This window comes from Meleagris gallopavo, chromosome 4, assembly GCF_000146605.3.
Source record: "Meleagris gallopavo isolate NT-WF06-2002-E0010 breed Aviagen turkey brand Nicholas breeding stock chromosome 4, Turkey_5.1, whole genome shotgun sequence".
Lineage (NCBI taxonomy): Eukaryota > Metazoa > Chordata > Aves > Galliformes > Phasianidae > Meleagris > Meleagris gallopavo.
Window position 1 is genome coordinate 53,339,392 of NC_015014.2, and position 5,456 is coordinate 53,344,847.

At 41.0% G+C, this 5,456-nt stretch overlaps 1 long non-coding RNA gene across 1 annotated transcript; it reads left to right on the forward strand.

Moving 5' to 3' along the window:
* The first annotated feature begins 523 nt into the window (after positions 1-523).
* Positions 524-4,867, forward strand: LOC109367576. Its single transcript, XR_002114773.1, has 3 exons — positions 524-828; positions 1,062-1,202; positions 4,104-4,867. It is a non-coding gene; the product is annotated as an uncharacterized LOC109367576 (long non-coding RNA).
* Positions 4,868-5,456: the final 589 nt, after the last annotated feature.

Here is a 5,456-nt window from a genome sequence, read left to right on the forward strand (position 1 = left end):
CCTCGGAAGTTTCTATCTTAAATAGAATAAATATTTGCACCTGAATTCTTCCCTTGGACAAATAACTTCCCAGCCTGGCAAATATTTAAAGCCAGGGCCATCCTGGGGTGGAGCACACCAGAATGATCACCTCCACCTGAAGATTCACTCAGGGTTGGTTATATCTGTATTATCTTTTTTCTTTTCTGTGAACTGAGCGGAGGATCCCAACTGCCAAACCTAGAGTTTCCCAAACGCTGTGGGATTTGGGGATCTCTGTAGAGATTCAAAGTCATTCTGCTGGCTCTGATTTCAGCCTAGGGCAGTCCTGCCTGTTCCAGCCCAGCAGTACAAAGGACCCCAGCATCTCCAAAGCTGTGTGTTTGGTCTAGAAAAACAGAGAACTAGCATGAGGCAAAACACATGATGGGAATACATTTACCAGCTCCAGTGCATGCGTTAATAAGCAAGACTGAGATTGCCACCTGCTTACAGGAAGGTTTTCAGCTCATGGGGCATGGAGCTTTGATAGCATTCCATTAGCTGTAATGAGGAACACTGGTGCAGCCCTCCCCCAGGAAGATGGTCCCATTTGTACAAAAGGAGGCTCCTGCTGGGCTGCTTTATGAATGTGGAGGCCTTCAGCCCTGATTAAATTGGGTAACCAGCTGTTTTCCAGAGCAGACGGAGAAATCCTTGGATTGGTGCCGTTCTTCTTCTCAGTGTTAGGATGCTTGTAATACATGAATGAAAACATGGTGTATATTTCACTGTGGCCTTGCTGTAGGAAAAGCAATCCTTCAGCTGCATTAGAAACTTCTCTAACAGAGACAAGAAAGAAAAGCAAAGGTAAAGATCAATTTTCTCTGAAGCTATCCTTTTTCTCCTTTGTTTTACTTTCCATCTCCAGTTTCCAGGGTTCCCTCCCCTGAGCTGTCATCTGCTGTGTCACTTGCAGGGCTTTATTCTCAGAGCCTGCAGATGTTATTAAAACTGAGGATTATAAGGTTATGAAGTGTGTTGCAGAAGCTGGAGACAGATTAGATGTTTTTTATTAGAGGATTACCAAACTTTGTTAACAGGGGTGAGCCTGAACAACTCTGCAGGAAGTTCTGCCGTGCTGGTTAAGGAGCATCTGATCCCAAACAGCTACAGAGCTGCCCCTTAGCCAGGCCCCAGCCGTGCTTTGTGCTCATGGTCTGTGGAGCTGGGCTGTGCATAAGGTATGTGCTTCAACATAGGTTTTAAATATACTGAAAATATCTAGCACTTCTTGTAGCTTGCTCTAACTCGCGTGTCCCTACGTGGTGCTAGGCCATCAAAAAAATGTTCTTCTTATAAAGCATGAAGTTATAATGACCATGCAACTGATACTCCTAATGTCAATGTGCTGTGTGTTTTGGGAGTGAGGGAGGGGCTGGCCCAAGTTAGGGAAGCCAAAAGTCTTATCACTATATGAGAGTACTGCTCAGCAACAGCCCAACTGCTGTGTTACCAGCACAGTTCTGGACACAGACCCAAAACACAGCACCATATGGGCTGCTATGGAGAGAAGCAACTCCATCCCAGCCAGGCCCCATACACCTGCAAAGCTGGATGCTCACACAGGCCTGTCCTGGAAAGGAAGAGAAAACAGATTGTTAAGTTGCAGCTAATGCAGTTTGCAATTCCAAGAGGAAAGAGGAAAGCATTGAATAAGGACCTTGTGTTGTACTTCCATGTGCACCTTCCCTTCTGCTACAGGGCTGAATTACCACTGCTGTGATAATAAAGTCCATTTGATTTGTCCGAGCAGGCCCCTAATCGCTTAATAAATCACTCAAAGAGTTATTTGGTAGAGTGGAAAATTATTAACTGGCTGGAGCAACAGCGAGCAACAGCTGCTTGGTACCAGAAACTGGACTGGGAGAACTGGCCCAAGGTACCAGTGCTCAGTGCCAGAACAGTGATTTTTATAAGTGTTCAAGTTCTTCCCTTTTTGTATCAACAGGGAAAAGGAAAAAAAAATGAGATCCATAAATTTTAAGGTATAATTAGTGACATAAATGAATGCTTGGTATTTATATGAATGTCTATGTATTTTCACTTATAGGTGGGATAGTCATACTAGACCCTGTCCCACTCTGAATCTATTCACTAATTTGGGTTCTTGCAGTTATTTAGTTTATTAAAAATCCCATTGTATGTTTCTGCAGACAGGATGAGTATCTTTTGCTGTGGCCGTGGATATTTACTCAGTTCTGTCTAGATAAAGGATAGATTCTTGTTTTGATCTAATGGATAACTAATTTTAAGGTTGCTCCCACTGTATCCTTATGGGTGTGGATTTTAAAATCAGCTTTTGAGGGGTTCATCCAGAATTTCATAATTAAAAAAAAAAAAAAACAAAAAAAAACCAACAAACAGATTTAAAAGCCATCACATTAGAAGTCTTTATATAAGATAGAATGGAGGATGTACATCATATGTAAGTGCGTAGTACACATTCCTTATTACAGCAATATATTCTTATTTTTCAGACAACAGAAGAGAATCTGTGTTCTGAAAATTTTTATTTTGGCTTGTTTATTTATTTAGATAATTGCTACATGTGGTTTCATCAAAGAATGTTGTCACATCACAACAGGAAATGGTCCTGACATTAAAAGACCGATTTGGATTCTGGATGCATTTCAGCCAGCGTCTCTTTAAATTTATTTGGCGTGGAATAAGCCACCTAACGCCCTACCACATCCAGTTAGCCCTTCTTCAAAGTGACGATAATGATGACTCACTTCCTCACGGGGGTATTTTGGGGCTTAGTTGAAGCCCGAGAAGTTGTTTCTGACCCTGAGAAAATTGATGTCAGAAATTGCAATATTGGAATACTGATCTTTCAAGGCTTGGATAAATAATTGTCCACAAATGAAAAGCTATTTTCTCTGCATTTTTTGTCCCCCCCTGTAATATTCCTTGAATCAGTAGAGCCCCAACTTAATACAGACAACAGAGGAGACAGTGGGCACTACTTGCTTAAATAAACAAGAGCCAGAGCCCAAATTATTAGTAAATACCAAGGCTTCATTTAGGTTGAATAACGCTGCAATCCAACAAATAAATGAGCCATCAAGTTTGAATTTATGTAGCATACGAAACACATTAAAGCCATCTGACCATGACAAAGGCCTTTTCTGCTGTGAATAATGAGGCCAACACATTATAATATCCTTGAGATGAGACATTAAACCCAAGGTCCTTTCAGTTTGGTGGCTGTCCAGGTGGAAGGTAAAGGCTCCATGGCATTTCACTAAAAACAGAAAATCTTCAGTCTCTGGTAGTAATACTTTTCCTGTGTAAAAAACAAAAACAAACAAACAAACTCATATATAGCATTGGCTATTCTAATCTTTCTTTTAATATATATTATTAATATATAATATTTAAGCTAAAGGCAAACTAGCTATCCTGCTTCGTTTTGTTTTGTTTTTATACATAGGAACAATGGGGAATGTTCTCTTTCTTTAGTGGGAGTAGGTTAGCATTCCTGGGATCAACGTTGGTCTTGGAAAGTCTTTTGGAATCCTGAGATTATAAAGAATAGAAAAATACTTAATTCTCATCATTAGCACATACTGTGGTAAGGAAGAACATGTCCACGTAATACATATTTGCATGTGTCTATACTCATATAACTAGATAAGCACATTCGCACCTAATTCCGCACGTAGTTTCTGAGAGGAATGGTTGGGAGACAAACTGCAAGTAATGATGCCGGGCAATGTTTCTTACCACAGTTTGTACACGTGTGATTCACGTGAGGAAGTCTTCCCCAAACTTCAGATTCTTTTGAATAATCACAATGATTTTGTACCACTTAGGATACTTCAGATATTTAAGCTATTTTACTTGATAGAGCCTTAGCTTGATGTGAGCTTTAGTGAACTTTTATCTAGGTGAAAACCAGGTTCTTGTTCACTGAGCACGACTTATTTGCATAGTTTCACACCAAATTTTCTCAGTGTTAGTCTCTCTTAATGGCATGGCACAAGGTCATATGAAAGGTAAATTTCTGAATACTCTCATAGGTGTGAATCTGTTATCTTACTGTCATCAAGCTGATTGAACTAACTCATTTGAAATTAAAGGAAATAAAGGAAGAATGAGAGAAGAAGCCCCTTGAAATGAGTATAAGAATGCTGGAGCTGAAATCCGTTACAGCAGAGATGATGAAGCCTTCCATGAGAAACTGACTGATGAATCAGGGCGTCTTTCAATTGTCTGAATAATGAGCCCACTCTTCCCTCTTGCTGAGAAACATATGGGATGTGAGGAAACCAGCTGGAAACCCAGCCACAGCTCTCGTTTAACATCCCCTCTGCTAGAAGAAGGAAGGTGGTACCTTATGAGAAAGGATGGTTTGAGGGAAACCTGGGTATTCAGTCAAAGCAAATTCAGTCCTATTGAGTCTTCTACCTCTTGACATTTGTTCCTCTTGTATCAGTTATCAATGGGAATACCACAGAAAGCTGAGATGCTCATCCAACAGTGATTAATGCTGGCTGGTCTATGGAAGTCAGTTCCACTTCTTTGTTTTGGTGTGCATCATCCTGGAACTTCTGACCTTGTGGAAATGCCCCACCAGTCATATCTTTCAGATCCTTGTGTTTGAGAAAGGCATTTTTCAAGAGAGGAGAGGAGATATGAGGGAAATATCTTACCATGACACATCTTAATATTGATTTTGTTGACCTTTCTTTCATTCTGCTCAACATCAGTAACTTCACTGTGTGTTCAGAACCGAGCCACCTCTGTGGGCAAAGCCCCTAGCAGCTGCCATCCTCAGCATCAGCCTTGGCGACATGTAGGATTCTGCTCACGTCTTGCTCTGAAGTCGAGGCAAGCTCAAACATTTCTGCTCTGCAGTGGTAGCCACTGCATAAGTGAGCCTCAAAAACAGCATAGGTGGTCTTTAAAGCAACCAGGAGAGATTTCTCTTTGCTGAGGACCTCCCTTAGATGGGTGCAGAAATGAAGTTGTCCTTTCAAATGTAGCTTGCTGACTTCTAAAAACAAGTTCAATGATCTGAAGATGGTCTAACCTTCCACAAATTACCTATATCACTTTCCTATATGGCTCGAGTCTATAGCTTAAGATACATATTTAGAATATGTGGGAATGGCAGAAAGCTGCACCAGGTGAGGTGCAGGCTGGACATTAAAACAAATTTGTCATGAGTGTGGCCAAACACTGGAATAGGTTTCCTAGAGAGATAGTCAATACCCCATGCCTGTCAGCCTTCAAGAGGCTTTTGGATAATGCCCTCAATAGCATGCTTTAACTTTTGCTTAGCTCAGAAGTGGTCAGATGGTTGGACTTGATCTTTGTAGTCCCCTTTCAACTTTTCTCTTCCCTTTCCCCATTCCCGGATATGCAACAGACAAGTTTTTAAAGTTACTGATTTCCACTCTTCCTATTTGCTTCTTTACCTGCAGTCCCAC